The sequence below is a fragment of the Macaca fascicularis genome, chromosome 8 (genome assembly GCF_037993035.2).
Source record: "Macaca fascicularis isolate 582-1 chromosome 8, T2T-MFA8v1.1".
Classification (NCBI taxonomy): Eukaryota; Metazoa; Chordata; class Mammalia; order Primates; family Cercopithecidae; genus Macaca; species Macaca fascicularis.
In genome coordinates, this window is record NC_088382.1 from 3,234,192 (window position 1) to 3,253,594 (window position 19,403).

Genomic DNA, 19,403 nt, shown 5'->3' on the forward strand with positions numbered 1-19,403 from the left:
AGTTCAATGAAATCAGGAAAATAACTCATGATCTAAATGAGGAATTCAACAGAGATAGATAAAAAATAGAAACAAAACAAAAAAATCTTAGAACTGAGTAAGTCACCAAGTAAAATAAAAAATACAATTGACAGTATATCAACAACAGACTAGATTAAGCATAAGAAATAATTTCTGAGCTTGAGGTTATTTTAAAATAACCCACTCAGTGGGAACAAGTAAGTAATAATAAAAAGAATAAAGAAAGCCTACAGCCTGTAATCCCAGCTACTCGGGAGGCTGAGGCAGGAGAATGGCGTAAACCTGGGAGGCGGAGCTTGCAGTGAGCTGAGATCCGGCCACTGCATTCCAGCCTGGGCGACAGAGTGAGACTCTGTCTCGCAAAAAAAAAAAAAAAAAAAAGAAAGCCTACAGGACTTATGGGACACTATGAAGTGAACAGATGACATGGTCTTGTATAAGTAAAACCTAAAGACTCCACTAAATATTCTTAGAAATAATAAACAATTTTGGTAAAGTTGCAGATTACAAAATTTACTTACAAAAATCAGTAGCAGTTTTATATGCTAACATCCAACTGAATCAGAAAAAGAAATCAAGAAAACAATCCTATTCACAGTGCTTACAAAAAAATTCTAGGAATAAATTTACCCAAGGAGATAAAAGATCTCTGCACTGAAAACTATAAAATACTGAAGAAAGAATTTGAAGATAACACAAATAAATAGATATCTCATGTTCATGGATTAGAAGAGTTAATTTTTTTTAAATGCCCATATTATGCAAAGCAATCTATAGATTCAATTCAATCCCTGTCAAAATATAAATGATATTCTTCATGGAAACAGAAAAAGCAGTCCTTAAATTTAACCACAAAGACTCTGAATAGCCAAAGCATTTTGAGTAAAAAGAACAAAGCCAGAGGCATCTGACTTCAAAATACACTACAAAGCTATAGTAACCAAAACAGCATGTCATTAGCATAAAAAAAGACGCATAGACCAATGGAACAGAATAGAGAGCCCAGGAATTAATTCATGTATCTACTGCCAACTGATTTTAAACTAAGTGGCCAAGAACACACACAGAGGAAAGAACAATCTGTTCAGGAAATGGCACTGGGAAAATTGAATATTCACATGTAAAATAATGAAACTGGATCTGTATCTTTCACCATGTACAAAAATCAACTGAAAACGGATTAAAGACTTAAATGTAAGACCCATACCTATAAAATCACTACAGGAAAACATAGGTGAAATACTTAATGATATTACACTAAAGGAGAACTTTTAAAATAAAACCTCAAAAGGACGGGCAGCAAAAGGAAAAATAGAGAACTGGGATTACTAATACATCAAAGTAAAATGCTTCTGCAAAGGAAACAATAAACCTACAGAATGGAAGAAAAATATGCAAACTATACATTTGAGAAGAGGTTAATAATCAGAATACACAGGAAATGCAAACAACTCAATGCCAAAATAGACATAATTTAAACAAATATATACAAAACACCTTAATAGACATTACTCGAAAGAAGACATACAAATAGCCAACAGATACATGAAAAAATGCTCAATATTGCTAGTTATCAGGGAAATGCAAATCAAAGCCACAGTGTGATGTCATCTTACCCCAGATAAAATAGCTATTAGCAAAAAGACAAAGATAGCAATTGTCGGTGAGTATGTGACAAAAAGGAAATCATTATACACTGTTGGTTGGAATATAAACTAGTATTGCCATGATGGAAAACGTAATGCATGCATGTTTTAACTTCCAAACATGAATATTTCTAGTAACTTCTCTTATTATCAATTTCTAGTTTAATTGTGTTGCAATTGGGGAACATCAACTATTTGCAAATTGTTGAGATTTGTTATAGAGAGGTTCCTAAAAAATTAAAAATAAAACTACTATATAGTCCAGCAAAATTGCACTCCTGGATATAATGCCAAAAGAATGAAAATTAGTTTGTCAAAGTGATGTCTGAACCCTTGTGGTTATTGCAGCACTATTCACAACAGCCAAGATATGGAATCAATCTAAGTGTCCATCAACAGGTGAACAGATAAAGAAAATGTGGTATATACAAAATGGAGTACCAATCAACCTTAAACATGAATAAAACCTTGCCATTTGTGACAACATGGATGAAGCTGAAGAATGTTTTATTAAGTTAAAGATGCCAGACACAAAAAGACAAATACTAGGGATTTTCATTTACATGTAGAATCCAAAAGAGTTGATCTCATAGAAATGGAATACAACAGTGGTGACCAGTGACTAGAGAGAGTAGGAAGAGGGTGGGGTGAGAAGAGGATGGCCAATGTGTACACAGTTAAATTAGAAAGAAAGAATAAGTGTCCTATCATACAGCAGGGTGTCAACAATAATGTATATTTCAAAATAGCTAGAAGAATTTTGAGTGTTCCCACCAAAAAGAAATAATGAAATTATGAGGTGATTGATATGCTAATGATTCTGATTTGATAATTATACAATGTTTATATGTATCAAAGCATCTCATTGTACACCACAAATATGTACAAACATTATGTTAATTAAAAATAAAATATAAATTTAGAAAATCAATATACTTGTAAGAGATAGGTTGAAATATATGAATACAAAAAAGTATGTAAAGTTTTAGAAAAAGATGTACCATGTATTTGTGCAGTTATATCAGTGCATACAAAATACATTTTTATGCACAAATATTATTGACATAAGGAGTATTAAAATACAAAAGTAAAACTCTAAATTATTGAGAAAGGTACAGCTTACAAAGTATACATATATTTAGTAATCAGAAAAAGTATACATATCTTTGAAAAATTTACTGGAATTAAAGGAAGCCTTGAAAAATTTATATTTATATTAACGTATTGTAAAATACACTCACTGCACATACATCAAACAAGCAAACCGAAGAACTAGAAAGGCATAGAATATTTGAATGACTCATTAACACAACTGATCTAATGACATGTATGAAACCCATAGTACAGCAATCATAGAAAATATATTATAGTCAAACGCAGAGTATTTAGGAGAAACAAAAGGCTTCATAGTAACCCCTATAGCAAACATCAGCAATAGGAAAGGAATTCATGTTTCCTGACAACAACACAAGCAAACTAGAAATTGATATTTTAAAAATTACTAGAAATATTCCATACTTTAAAATTAAAATGTGTTCATGAAAACAAATTTCTAAATAACTTACTTATAGATTACATATGCACTATTAAATAGCTCATAATGTAGAATAATAACAGCAAAAAATCACAAAGAAAATAAGAAAATATCCTAACTGAATGATAATAAAAATAATGCATATCAAAACATATGACATACAGTTTAAGTGAGATAATTCTTAGAAAACATTTTCTAAGCCTTAATTACATTAGAAGGAACAAGTGCAATGGTAACATAAGAATCTGACTTGAAATTTTAGAAAGAAACCGAGCAAAATAAACGCAAAGAAATTACGAGGAACTTAATAATGGAGATAAGTACAGAATAAATAGAATAGAAAATATAAAATATAGAAGATCAATAAAGCCAAAACTTTGAGATGATCTCGTATATAAATGCAATTTTAACAAGCTTAAAGAAAAGGAGAAATCATATTAGGAATAAAATAGAATATACAAAATTCTGACTAAAAGTCTACAAAAACATAGTTTGCTAATATGGACTGAAGAATGAGAACATATAAATCATTTTAAAACCCTAAAAGAAATGAGAAGTTGGCCGGGTGCGGTGGCTCACGCCTGTAATCCTAGCACTTTGGGAGGCCGAGGCGGGCGGATCACGAGGTCAGGAGATCGAGACCCTCCTGGCAAACACAGTGAAACCCCGTCTCTACTAAAAATACAAAAAATTAGCCGGGCGTGGTGGCAGCGCCTGTGGTCCCAGCTACTCGGGAGGCTGAGGCAGGAGAATGGCGGGAACCCGGGAGGCGGAGCTTGCAGTGAGTCGAGATCGCGCCACTCACTCCAGCCTGGGCGGCAGAGCAAGACTCTGTCTCAAAAAAAAAAAAAAAAGAAAAAGAAAAAAGAAATGAGAAGTTACAAACTCTCCCAGAAAGAAAACACCAGCTCAAAGCTTTTATATGTTACTAATACCCCATTGTCAAAGAGCAGATCATAGGAGTGTTAATAAAATCTAACAGTAAAAAGAGGAAATGGAAGTTGAATCATTTAATGAGGCTAGCAACAGCTTAATATCAAATTAGAGTTGTACCTAAAAGTAGAGATGACAGATTGTTTTCATTGTGAACATAAGTGCAAAAATGTTAAATAATGTGTTAGTAAGATTAACCTAGTGGTAGATAAAACTAATAGATCATGAATAAATTGGGTTTATATTAGAAATGTGAGTTGATATAATATTAAAACAGTTAATTTAATTCATTATATTAATTATATTATTTATTAATTTATTTTAGGGATGGGGACTTGCTCTTTTGCCCAGGCTTTTGTGAAGACAGCTTACTGCAGCCTCAAACTCCTGGGCTCACTCAATCCTTTCACCTTGAACTTCCAAAGTGAGGGGATTAAAGGAGTAAGCCACTGCCTCTGGACCCGTTTTACTAATTTTAAATGAAAAAAATCATATGTATATCTTGATAAATCTATATAAGATGTTTGATGAAAATTAGTACAATTTATGAATAAAAAGTAGAGCCAAGCCTCTTGAAAAAATATCTTAAATGACTTGTTTATCTAATGAAGAACATACATGAAAAAATCTAGTAATCATGACAATTATTGATGAAATATTGAACAGGAATAAGACAAAGATACCCTATATTACAATGTATATTTTATATTGTACTAAAATTTCTGGCCACTGTGGTAAAACATAAGGAATAAGATATGGGTATTATAAAGATAAAAGGCATTATTTGAAAAAATACATTTTTTCCATGGAAATCCCCAAGTAATTTACATATATTTTAAATTATTGAAGAAGTTTAGGAAATTTCTTTTTTTAGACAAAAATTAATTTCTTTTATATATATAATAAACTATCAGCAAGAAAATCTAATTTAGAAAATTATGCCATTTACAATAATATTTTCAAAACTTCAAGTAATATAGCATTTTCACTTTTGGTTGAGAGCCAAATAAATCAGGAAACCAAGAATAGTGAATCTACTGTCTGGATTCTCCTATTCAAGATTGCCAATTCCAGACGAGTTGGCTGAGAAACTGACTCCAAACTTTGGAGAGCTTCATCGAACCGAGGTATCAATATTGAAGTCCTTGGGTTGCTAGGACAGGGTAACTCCTGATGGATCATGACAAGATGCCAAAGAGCTGGGCCCTATGAGTAGGTAACCCATAAGTAGACTTGCCTCAAAGTAAGAAGACTAGCTACAATAAACTTAATCCCTGAAACTGAATTGAGGTGATCTGGACTATTGGTGCTGCTGTTTATCTGTGAGAAGCACATGTAAATTGTCTCAAAGGGGAGATATGTCAACTGAAGTAATAAAGTTTTTTCATATACAATGATCAGCAGGCATGCAAAATAACCAGGAAACTGCAAAACAAGAGCCCACAAGATTTAAAACAAAGTTTTAAAATGCAGTGGAGACTTTCAGATTTATTTTTGACATAGAAAGAGCCTAAGAATCACCACGCTTATCCTTAACACAAGAAGCAGCAGAACAAACTGAGAACCAATGGAGTATCTTAGCTCCAACAGAGAATTTAGATTAAAGGGGGAACTGCTACCCTGAAGTCTGGAGTGACAGAAGAATGCAAAGAATCACAGCAGAAATCAGTTTCCTGGAGCACAAGTCAATGGAGCCATCAATGACTAGGAGGACATATGGTAACTTGGATGTATTGCTGGAGGCTGAGTGGACCAGTGCAAGGGTGAGAAATTCATGGGACATCAGTCTCAGGGGCACCACGTATCAATGGCTTTTAACTCCAGGAACACAGCTCAGCTTTCACAGTGCAGAGCCAAGAAAACAAAACAAAACAAAAGAAATATTTAATACCCTTAAAAAGTCAAAAGTTCAGAATTCAGTCAATAGATTTAATGCAGTCCCTACCCTATCAAAATTTCAACTATGTTTTTTGTTTGTTTCGTCGTTTTTGTGGAGATGGACAAGTTAATCTTAAATTCCTATGCAAATGCAAGGGAACCTGAATAGCAAAAACTGTCTTTAAAGAGAGAATAAGGTTGACGAACTCACACTTCCTAGTTTCAAAACTAATAACAAAGTTACCATGATCAAAATCGTTGTGACATTAGATTAGGCAATAGTTTCTTAAATATGACACCAAAAACAGGAAGAAGAAAAAAATAAATTAAATTTCCTCAAAATTAAAAACTTCTGGTATAGGAAGACAAAGTGATAAGAAAGTGATAGTAGTGATAAGAAAGCAATACCAAAACCCAGAGAATTAAAGCAAACATTTGCAAACCATCTATCTGACAAGTCTTGTATTCAGAATATTAAAACAATTCTTACAAGTCAGCAACAGAACCAACAATGAGCAACCCAATTAGAAACAGAGCAAAGCATCTGAACAGGTATTTCTCCAATGAAGATATGCTAATGCAATTGAAACCAACACTAAAACACCATTCAGTCATTAGGGTGGCCGCAACAACAACAACAAAGACAGATTTTAAAAAGTCATGGACAAAATACGGAGACGTTGGAAAGTTCACACATGGCTGCGGGAACGCAAAGCAGTGGAGCCATGAGGAAAACAACTTGGCAATTTCTCAAAAACGTAATCATTGATTTACTACAAAACTAGCAATTGCACTCCTAGACATACACCACAAAGAATTGAAAACATATGTTTGCCCAAAAGGAGAACATATACGTTTATAGAAGAATTATTTATAATACCCCAAAGTGGAAGCAACCCAAATGCCCTTCAGCGGGCTGTTGAAGCAGCAAACATTGTAAAGACTGTGTCCACATACAATGAAATATGAAGTCACAGTAGGAATGAAATGCCCCTACATGCCACTGTGTGGATAAAGCCTGAACACATTTCGCAAAGTGGAAGGAGGCATATACAAACGGTCACATAATGAATGATTCCATTGGTATGAAAAGTCCCAAACAGGCAGATCCAAAGAGACAAATTAGATTGGTGGTTTCCACAGCCTGGGGAAGTGGGGGAGAGATTGGGAGATATGGGATTTCTCTATGAGCTGATGAACACCCTCTGGAATTAGATAGTTGCTATGACGGCACAAAATTGTGAATATTCAAAATAAACCCACTGAATTTTATATCAGTAAAATTTTATGAATTTATGTGACTTTTGCATTAGTAAAAGCTGATTAAAAAATAAATAAAATAAAAAATATTGTATATTTTATATACTGTAAAAATCTTATATTAATATAAATTAAATAAAAAGCATTCCCACAAGACAAAGAAATATTTCATGCTGATAAAAGGTTCAATTCACCAGGAATATGTAATTGTTTTACAACTCTAATGCACTTACTAACATAGCTTTAAAATTATACAACATAAAAATTTACTGAACCACAAAGGAGAAAAACACAAATTCATAATGTAGCAAAGTTTTAACACATGGTGTTCATCAATGAGAAGAAAAAAGATATTTAAATTCAGTAAAGATATAGGATATTTGGAAACAGAATGAAGTATTTTGAATCAAATGATGTATGTAGATGTTTTATACTCCTAGGGGGGTGCAGATGCTTTTAAGCATGCTCAGAAATTTACCAAAAAATGGCCATGTTCTTGGCTACAAGTGAGTCTCAACACATTTCAAATAATTGAAATCGTGCAGAATATGTTCTCTGACTATAGTACAATTAACCCAGAAAATTTTTTAAAATCTACATATTTAGAAATTGAGGGATACATTGTATGAGTGTAAACGTCCCATGAATTTAAAATAAACATTAGAAAATATTTTAAACTATATGATAATACAAAAAGTCTTTATTGAAATATATAGGTGCAGAACATAATAATGTTTGGAAGAAACTGTAACATCTGGAATGTATTTTTTTTTAAGTGAGATTAAAATTAAATGAGAGTGTCTTTCATCTCCAAAAGTCAAGAAAAACAGTAACTTCAAAGAAAGCTGAAGAGAAAAAAATCATGAAGACCAAAAATCAATGAAATATAAAACAAAAGACAAAGAAGATTAGCAGTCAGAGGTTTGTTTTTTGAAAGGATTATTAAATCTGAACCTGTAGGAATATTTATCTAAAATAAGAGAAACTAAGGGCACAAATAACAATCAAGAATTGGCAAAGACAACATCAATGTAAATCCTGCATGCATGCAATAATTCCTCAGATTTATTTTGACATGTTTTCTGGCAGTAACTTTGAAAATTTAGAGGAAATTAAAAAAAATTCACAAACAAGAATAAAGGCAACTTACTGAAGCTTCAAAAGTGCTAAAAGTAAACCTCATGATTAAAAACTTTTCCTCTCCTATACATTATACTGTATGATACAGTGTGATATGCCACAGCAACACGTACAAACCATCTATAGCTAAATGTGAATATAGGGCTGAATTTCACAAATATACATGGCTGATCTTGAAAAGCCCTAAATTTAAAAGTACTTGTAGTATAATGGTAAAGTTTGATAAAAGGCAAATTAATTGACTTTAAAGGCCTGGAAGATGGTTATGTCTAGACTAGGGGGGAAGTTTAGTCATATCTGGAGGGTCTAGAGGTGGTTCTGTGAGGGTGGAAACCTTCTGTTTACAGCCCAAGAGGTGGTTGAATAGGCTGTGCTTTTGGCTAATTTATTATGTTTCCAGTTCTATTGTTTTTTTTCTAGTTCACTGTAAAAAGATTAGATTGCTGGTTCAATATTTTCACAAAAACTGTCAAGGGGTTTAAGAACAGCCTACATGCACAAGAACAAGAGAAAAGGAAATAAGGTGATATTAGATCAATCAGGCTTGTGGTCTAACCTGTCCATTCACTACAGCACAAGTTTGGAAGTAGGAAAACATCTGAATGACCAACAGATCACCTCACATAGAAGTTTAACCTTAAATGCCACTGGGAACTCTAGGAAGTGACCCCCAGTTCACTGCAAACCCCCACAAGCTTCAGGAAGTGATGACAACATGCCCCTGGGTGAGGGTTGATCATGAGGCTCCCTCCACGCTCCATCTTGTTGGGCCACTGCCTTCCCCCACCCTAGACAATGACCTGAAATGCTGTATTCAGAAGCAATATAACTGGCTATCAGCAGGCAAGTTAAGGATGAGAACCAGCCCGACTAAAATAGGGGTATTTAGCACAAGTTTAAGTAATGAAAGCTGAGAACATCAGCCATCTCCCTACTGACTCCTGTATACTGAGGAACAAAGATTCCTCAAATCAGGTGATTGGTAAAATTTTCCTGGGGGAATCAAATCTGTTTGAATAGACGGGTTATATCACAAGATGGATTGATTCATTGATATATAAATAGATTAGGTGGATGACAAATAGATTAGACGGATGAATGGGTAAATAGTTGGGTGGATAAAATGATAGATGACAGGTAGATTAGGCAGATGGATGGATGGATGGATGGATGGATGGATGGATGGATAAATGGATGAAGGATACTTGAAGAGGCTGACATCAGGGATTGATCACTAAACAATTTAGTCACATCAATCTATAGTGAAACATATATTCTATGAACCTCAAAGAAGAAAAAAAGAGTTCTCAATCATCTTTTGATGCCCCATTCTAAAATATGAATGGAGAGAGAGAGAAAGTTCTTCACACACTTGAAAAAAGGCTTTGATATTAAATCAGAGGCTAATAAATGGGAAAACAATGAACATAGAGGAAATAGAGACTGTGCAGGGGAATGAAAACAGAAAACAAAACAAGAATATCATTGTTATCTTCAGAGAAGTCAAAGAATGTACAAAACAGGATGATATGCATGCACACATGGATTCTCCTCTCTCCCTCTCCCTCGCCTCTCTTTCTCTCTCTCTGTCACACACACACACACACACACACACCCCTTAGGAAAAACCATTAGAAAAGGAAAAAGAAGTCAATTGAAGGTTTTGAATATAAAGTTAATTTTATTTCCTAGAAAGTAGAAAAAAAGAGACAGAAAAATTGAAAATATGGATAAAGAATACATTCAGTAGAAGAGTCCAAGTTCCAATGTTTGAAAAGTTCAAGACAGAACAGAGAAAAACAGAAGTGAGTGTGTTACAGATACAAAAGGCCCACTAAGAACTCACAACAGTGTGAAAATAGACTCACACCAAAGGCCATCATGATGAAATTCCAAAATACTGGAAAAAAGTTAAGACCTGAGCTTATCAAGAGAAGTAAACATCCTGTATTATTAGACCTCAGAATAGCATTAGCTTGTCAGTAACGTCAGTGAAAGCTAGAAGATAGAGCATGGCCTTCATAGCTCTTTGGAAAGATCCAAATATCTTTGGAAAGAAAGATATTTCCAAAATAGTATCCATCACAAAGCCATCAATCATGCGTGATGATACATTAAACACAATTTTGGATAAGCAAGGGCTCAAAAATGTAACCCCTAAATGCTCACACACAGGATGCTGTGGGACGTGTGGGTGACCCACACCGTAGACTAAATCTAAAGCTGTGTTGAGGTAAACTGAGGGAGGCTAGGAACACAGTGTGGGAAATGGAGATAGCAGCCTTGGAGTGCCAGGGACGAGAGGCCAGGATTGCATCTATAAAACAGGCCTGGAAGGAGATCTTGCAAGTGGGAACAGGTCAAAAATCCCTAGGGAAGATTAATTATACAAAGGGAAGTTGATAGATCACCAAACTGATAGAAAATTCATACTGTGTCGTAAATAAAGAAACTAAATATATGGGGCAGTCGAAGAAATTAGACTGTTGGAAGCAGTAGAGTTGTTCAGGGAATGAAAATTAATCCTGGGGTGTATATGGCTCAGCGATGAAAGTATTTGCAGTCACATAATAATAAGAGTGTTAGTATCAGCCTAAGCAAAATGATGATATAAAGGAAAAGCAGGAAGGAGAGATGGAAGGTTAAGGGGAGAGGAAGGAGTGAAAGCAAGGCAAATTGCCCCTTTCCATAACTGAAATGCAATACGTATTGCTGCAAACTGGAAATTAATAAATAGTGATCAGAGGATATTATTTACAATCACGGAGGTAAATTCTAAAAAATAATTAATTAAAAGAATGTGAGCCTGTAGCAGGGAGTACGGGCAAGTGAGATGCCTCAGAAAACCCATGGACTCTTTAAATGATAGGCAAGTACAACTCTACTGAAAATGAAAGCCTAATTAAACATAAAACAGTAAGGAAAGAATATAATAGTATCGTAATGGCTGTAAAGAGTTTCGTGTTTTTCCTAAAACTCACATCTACTTCCAATTGAGCATAGCTAGATGAGGATATTTACAAAAGAAAGAATACAAAATCTGCCAAGACTTTTAATGTTTTCTAAAATACAGTCAGGGCATGTGAAAACACAGAATCTTGAAGGCAGACTACACAGAGTAAATGCATATTTAATTAATAGGTTGCTAAGACTGAATGACAAGCACAGGTCTGAATCTTAAGGTACAATTAATGTGATGATTCTGAGATCCTGCTAATTTTTAGGAGTAAAATGCACACAATATATGGAATAGACTTTATTTGCTGTACAGCATAACAAAGCCACATAATAATTACAATTTGTTTCTGCTGAACGATAGAGCCATTTGGACACCCTTAATGTCATCAATTAGAGTTTAATGCATAATTAAATTGTACAGCTAATTAGTGCACAATGAAATAAAAAGGTCAATTGATGAATAATGGAAATTATCCACTCGAATAGCAAAATATCATTTTGAAGGCAATGACTTCTATGCAACGTCATTGAAGCCACTAAGCTAGAATCATGAGTCAGATTTTCATTTCAGGTCTAGAAATTTTCATTTATTTCTAATTAGCTAACTAGATTGTAGCTTTGCAGGAAAATAAGTGGAGGTGATTTGTTCATACACTGACATCCTCAATCTCTGGTTAGCATGTAAGGAGCTTAAATACTTTACGACACATCATAAATGCTCCATAAATATTATCTGTTGTAATCCCTATTCCAAACCTGAAGGCATGTCACTATTTATTTTGCAGAAAGTTTACACCAATGAACTTTATGCTTTATACAGTCACACGCAGTAGTGAGCGGCATTTCTTTTTCTTTATTTTTACACACATTTCTCTTTAATGAAATGAATATTATTTTATTCCTTACTCCTAAAATATTTATAAGAATTAGATTTCACGAAGTAAAGCAGCTCCCTGTCTGTATCACATTTGAGCACGCGTTACTATTTTCCTTTTCTGATAGCTATTCAAGGACATCAGCTTTATGGCTAGCAGGAGGAGTAGAACATCCTGTTCTTTCTGCAATATCAGCAGTTAGAGGGTTTAGTTTCCTGTTCTGTTCATTATTCTTCTGTTTGACTGTACTACGTCCATGCAACAGCTCCCCTGTGCTAGGGTCCCTAGCATACTTTTAACTCATTATATATAATATTTACTACTTTTCAGTGGAATCAAACTGTAAAAAATAAGACTTAGCTGATTTTAACATATTACTTTGAATAAGTAATATAAGAGTCAAGAGATACAAAGAGTAAACAATGGAAGACACAGGATTTCATAGATTCTACAATGTGCTTTTTCACACTTTAACATGGCGGCTGTTGAACTGTGGGGGATATGTCTTACAATCCAAGATGTATGATGTTGGAATTAGCACTGTTCTTTTTAATGATTTTTTAAAATGGCATATGAAATAATGGCACGTCTTAAAATTGATGTTGATTCAGATTTACCGAGACAAGTAAAGACACCAGCGTCATGTGGCTGAGGATGCTTCCCAGCTCACCCTTGTGTTTATTAGGTGCCATGCACTTTCAGAGACGTGCCATGCACTTTCTTGTATATGCTGCTAAATCGGAATCCTACTTTACAGGAATGTAAGAGTCCTTTTTGTTGTTTTCTCAGTGTTACAGAAGTAGACTGACAAAAATTGTGTAACTATATATTTATTTAGTATATATAATAAATATAAAATATATATGTACAGTCTACATATCTATTTTTATGTGCATATACATTATATGCACATGAGTTTTATGTGCATATACATTATAACTGGTGACCACAGTGGAGCTAATTAACAAATCCATCACCCCACATAGCTCCTTCCTTTTGTGTGTGTGCTGAGAACACAGCATCTCCTTCCTTAGCAAGTTCTGAGGATTCCAGATGGAGTCATCGATGTCTTCCATTTTTCATTCACATTATACACCTCAAATGTCTTTTATACCAGTTCAGAGAGAACTACTATAATATTTTGGTGCCTGTTTTGCCTTAAATTCTGTGCCCATACTATAATTTATTTCATCCGTTCCCTACTGAAGAGCATGTAGCTATTTTTAAGTGTTATTAAATATAACAAATGTTAGAATTTTCTTTTTTTTGAGACAGAGTGTCCTTCCTTTCCCGCAGGCTGGAGTGCAGTGGTGTGATCTTGGCTCATTGCAACCTCTGCCTCCCAGGTTCAAGCAATTCTTTCCTGCCTCAGCCTCCTGAGTAGCTGGGATTACAGGCACGGACCACCATGCCCGGCTAATTTTTTTTGTATTTGTAGTAGAGACGGGGTTTCAGCATGTTGGTCAGGCTGGTCTGAAACTCCTGACCTCATGATCCACCCACCTAAAATGTTATAAATTTTAAATAAGTTATTTGCCCATGTGCAATCACAGCTGTAGGTGAAAAGTATATTACTTAATGGGTGGAAGCATTTTTAGTTTTAAGAGAATTTCCCATTGAAATTGTACCAATTTGCAATCTCACTAGCAGTGTCTAAGGGTACATTTTGTGCTCATACTTTTAAGACTGGAGTTATGTATCATACTTTTAGTTCTTAATTCAAAGGCAAAACATCGTCAATCATGGCTTTTTTTTTTTTTTTTTTTTTTTCTGAGGTGGAATCTCACTCTGTCTCCCAAGCTGGCACAATCTCGGCTCACTGCAACCTCTGCCTCCCAGGTTCAAGCAATTCTCCTGCCTCAGCCTCCCAAGTAGCTGGGATTACAGGTGTGAGCCACCACACCCAGCTACGTTTTGTATTTTTAGTGAAGATGGGGTTTCATCATGTTGGCCAGGCTGGTCTCGAACTTCTGACCTCAAGTGATCCATCCACCTCGTCCTCCCAAAGTGCTGGGATTACAGGTGTGAGCCACCGCACCTGGCCTGTATTTTCTTAAGCATGACAGGGATTAAGCCTTTTTACATATGTGAGCCAACGGGTGTTTGTTTGTGTGTTTGTTTCCTTAAGAAAATCTATTAGTATGTTTTAAATGTTGTATTGATTATAATATGCATAGAGAGAAAATTATGTCACAAGTTTACAACCTGATGCATTCTCATAAACTAAACAGGCCTGCATCATCAGCCCCCAGGTAGAAGGGATGCCTGCAGCATCCCACAGAAACCTTCTCTCCTGCTCCTTCTGAGCCTGTAGTCCCCGACGGCACACACACACACACACACACACACACACACACACACACACACACACGACACAGGGCATCGATATCTCTCCTTCCACCCGCTGTCCTCCAAGGTGACTGCACCCAGGTGCTGCAGGGGTTGCTGAGGCTTCCACTGCACAGACCCGCTGCACCTCCTCATCTCCCTCCTCTGGCTGTGTCCATCACTGTGGAGGGCCGTGCCAGGCGGGGAATTCAGCCAGGCGACCAAGCAAGTGACGGGGCACTGAGTCCACCTAGCAAAGGCATGTCGGTGAGTGAGCTGGCATTGGCCTCAAATCCCGCACCCACTAAGGTTTGGGCTGCTCCCAGCCGGGGGATCAGCCAGGCTGGCTAACGGTTGCTGTCAAGTGGAAAATGAAAACGCAGGAATGGCCAGCGTGAAATCCACCAATTTAAAAATAGGTCTCTAGAGCCCCCTCTTGCCCGGATTGCTACTCAGGAAGTGGCCGAGAGGAGATGACACCTTCCTGCAAGCAGTTTCATGTAGGGACCAAAACTCCCTCCTGAGATGTGGGGACCAGGATGTGAAGGCGGTAGCCATGGATGTGAATGTAAGCTTGTGTGTGGGAGGCCTTTCCAATGCCCGGGGATAAGATGACTGTGGATACAGGAAGGTGGAAGAGCCACTGAATATCTTGGCTACCAGCCCAGGATTGAGCATCTCTGGTGATGAAAAGTGCACCGTTATCAGACTGCAGAAAGAACACGGGCACCAATTGCTTCAAGGACCAAAACGATGTGGCCAGCACCGACCGATGGCACTACCATGGCCATGCTGCAATCTGAAAAGGTGCCACCCCCTGTGAAGCACCGACAACAGCCTCAGAGGGATCAGGGTTCCACGCAGCTCCAGGGGCAGGCAGGGAAGACACAAATGCCCTCCAGCCTCCTCCCTGGGAGACACGGGCTCACCTTCTGGAAGGAGTCAGAGCCGCTGGAAGCAGCAGTCTTGTGTCAGAGCTGCCGAGTGCACTTCCGTGGGCCCGATCTGGGTGGTAGATGGATCCCATGTCTGGTGCTCTGAGAGAGCCAGGCATCCGTGGGGTCGGATGTCAGTCAGTGTTGTCAAGCGCCCGCCCATTCTGTGGGCACCTGCACGAGAGGGCCAGGTGGCTCTGCAGCCACAGAGATCTTCAGTCTGCAGTTCCTCAGAGGCGTGCCTTCAATCTGCCAGTGTTCCAGGGGTAGAGCAAACACACAGGCCACTGGCAACAGCTCAGGAAGCGGTGAACACACAGCAAAGAGCCTAAGGCCAGAGCTGCGGGAGGGCCCTTGAGTTCTTCCCATTGCGGAGCGGTCACACCCACACTGGGCCCTGCGTGGCTGGAGCTGAGGCTGGGCAGCCCCGGGGGCTCCACTGGGTCAGACGGAGATGACTCACCAGCGAGACTGGCCCAGGCTCTTAGGGAAACCCTGCAGATCAGGGCCTCTTGGAGCCAGATGTTCTGTTTCAGGCGACAGAGTGGCAAATGAAGTTCCCTACAGGAATTGCTGCCAGGTTTTCCTGTTAAACCCGGTGCTAGACACTGTGAGGCCCCCGCAGCACTGAGCACACACCGTTTCCCTGTTTCCATCTGACAAACGGGGCTCGCTGGGCCTTTTTCCTGGGCAGTCGTTGACTCCAATCTGATCTGCTCTGATACCAGGCTGGAGAGTTGTAAAGCCTCAAAAGGTCAGGAGTTCGGTTTGGATAGGAATCCCTCACCGGCTTCAAAATCGATGCCCTGAGAGCACTTTCTGGGAGGGCTGCTCCCTTCCCCGCATCAGTGTAGATTTGAGGGTCAAAGGGTCACTCAGCTCATGGGGCCCAAAAGAGCTCTTGCCACGGCTTGAGGGGCTTCCCTCCACGGGAGCTGGTTGGCAGTAACCTGATGTGAAGAAGCACAGAGGACGGGGTGGGGTAGGGGGAAGGGCACTCACGACTGTCATCCCAGCACTTAGGAGGCCAAGGCGGGAGGATCACTGGAGCCCAGGAGCTCAAGGCCAGCCTGGGCAACACAGTAAGACTCTATCTCTATGAAAAGTTCAAAAATTAGTGGGGCACGGGGACGCACACTTGTGGTCCAGGTTACTCAGGAGGCTGAGGTGGGAGAATTGCTTGAGCCCAGGAGTTTGAGGCTGCGGTGAGCTGTGATAGTGCCACTGAAACTACAGCTTGGACTACAGAGTGAGACCCTGTCTCTAAAACAACAGCAAAGAACCACGTAGAACACCCATGTGAGACACATACAGTCTCCAGTACTCAAACTTTCCATAAAAACCACCTTTTTGGTGGTGGGCAAGAAGAGATCTCAGTTTATCCTTGACTGCTGGAGATTCCACAGAGACCCCCAAATCTTTACTTCATACGTGAACTCTTGAATTTTGAGCAAAGGTCAGCAACCCCTGCTGTGAGAAAGGGGGTCATTCTATACATGAAATGTTTTAACATCAGAGAACAGAAGCGCTCACCCTAAATCCTGACCTGTTCACTGGTGACAAGCGGTGAGGGACTGTCCCACTAGCATTTCTCTATGAGGGTTCTTCCCAATCAAGAGAATCCCCTCTGCCACTGAAGGGAGGGGGAAGTACAAGTGGTCAACACAGTAATTTCTACTACACATTCAGAGGTTGTGTCATCATCTCTGTATACTCGGAAAAACAGAGAATATAGAGAGACAGACAGGAGGCTATTTATTCTGGGAATTGGCTCACAGGAGGATGGGGGCTGAGAAGTCCCACAATATTTCATCTTCAAGCCAGAGACGCAGGAAAGCCTGTGGTGTAATTCAGTCCAAGGCCAAAGGCCTGACAATTGGGGGGAAGGAAGAAAGGCCGTGGTGAAAGTCCTGAGGTTGAACCAGGAGCTCGATTTCCAAGGGCAGGAGAAGACACATGTCTCAGCTCAAAAAGAGAAGGGGTGAATTCACCCATCTTCCAACTTTGGGTTCCTTTGGGCCCTCGGTGGGTTGGATGGGGCCCACCCCTGTGGGACAGGGTGGACCCTCCTTACTCAGCCCATGGTTTCAAATGCTGATCTCTTCTGGAAATACCCACACAGACACACCCAGAAGTGAAGTGTGATCAGCTGCCTGGGTATCCCTTAGCACAGCAAGTTGACACATAGCATGCACCATTGCAGATGGAGAAACAAAAACAGTGGTTGAATGGTCCCTAAAAGCCCCCCAGTAGGTCATGTTAGTGTCTGTTTCCCATTGCAAATGCAGTTTTACAAACTCTCTGTTAACTTCAGGAGCCTCCTCCCACCGTGGAATGAATAGGGTGGTGACTTGAGTGCCTGTACACAACAGAGCTATAAAAGTTTGTGTGGCCGGGCACGATGGCTCATGCCTGTGATCACAGCACTCTGTGAGGCCGAGGCGGGCGGATCACAAGGTCAGGAGTTTGAGACCAGTCTGGCCAACATGGTGAAACCCCGTCTCTACTAAAAATACAAAAATTAGCCAGACATGGTGGTGTGCATCTGTAATCCCAGCTACTCTGGAGGCTGAGGCAGGAGAATCGTGTGAGCCGGGAGGGGGAGGTTGCAGTGAGCCGAGATTGCCCCATTGCACTCCAGCCTGGGTGACAGAGCAGGACTCTGCCCCACCCCCCAAAAGAAAAGCTTGTGTCCATCTCTCTCTGGGATCCCCCAGCACACTTGGTTGGGTGCATATGGGCTTCACACCTCTTGCCAGTCATCCTCCTCCACAGCACAGCTGAGGTCAGGGTAGGAGGAGACGGAAGAAGCCACGTGGAGGGAGGGGAAGGCTGCATTGTGCCTCAGTAAGCAGGCTCAGTGACCTTCAGTTTCATCTGAGGGCTGCTTGTTTCTCAAACAAATAAACTTTGAATGTTTCTGATGCAACCAGAGTTCTGTAATTTTCTGGCAGACACCATCTGCCTCGGACCTTGGGACTTTCTGGACTTCTCAGCCATAGCTACACTTGCCTTTTGGCTGGGGCTGTGAGGCTCACTGCATCAATGTTGTGATCACATTTATTTCTTCTCTCGCTAGGGGAGAGTGAACAGCAATCAAAGCGCCGTAAGGGAAACTTGTTTCAATCCTACCTCTTGCTGCTCAGCCTCTAAACATTCAGGGCCAGACAGGCAGGACTCTGTGGGGTCCTCACCCTCCCAGCCCCAGCACTCACTCTCCGGGCTACAGCATTTACTGTTGAATCTCAGCAAGTCTTTTTAAAGCTCTAAACGTGGTCTGTGAGGTCCTCACCTTTTCTCTTCCAGAGTCATGTCTCTGTCTGCATTTCATCTTCTTTGCCAACAACTTTCAGGAATTGTGAAGGGTCTGACTTGACTCAATGTTCAAGCTGCCACGTTGGTCTTCAAGGAGGTACAAGAGCCTTGGATCAGAAAAAAAATCTCGATGACTCACAGCAGAGAAATCAGTCAATTACTCACAGCAGAGAAATCAGTATGAGCTTTCCATGTGCCTGAGTTCCCCTCACCCGCAAATCCCAGTCGAGTGGTCTACACAGATCCGGGTAGGTGGAGTAACTGACTCACAGCTGAGGAACTCCTCAATTTTAGGGAACCTGATGTTTTTTTAGTAACAATGTGCTATAAACCTGCCTGATTTTTGCTTTGCAGGGGACACCATCTCTGAGCACTTTCTGCTGTATAACAATCTTAGAAATGATTGTCTGGAACAAATGCCAATCCACACCCCTATTCTCTAGACACGGAGCAAGACAGGACATCATGGAGACCCGGCTCCCAACAGCCACGTGATGCCTTCTGTCAAGAATTACAACCCTGCACTCATTGGCATCTAGTGCTTATACATGGCTGTTTATATCCTCTGTCCAGGTTTTAC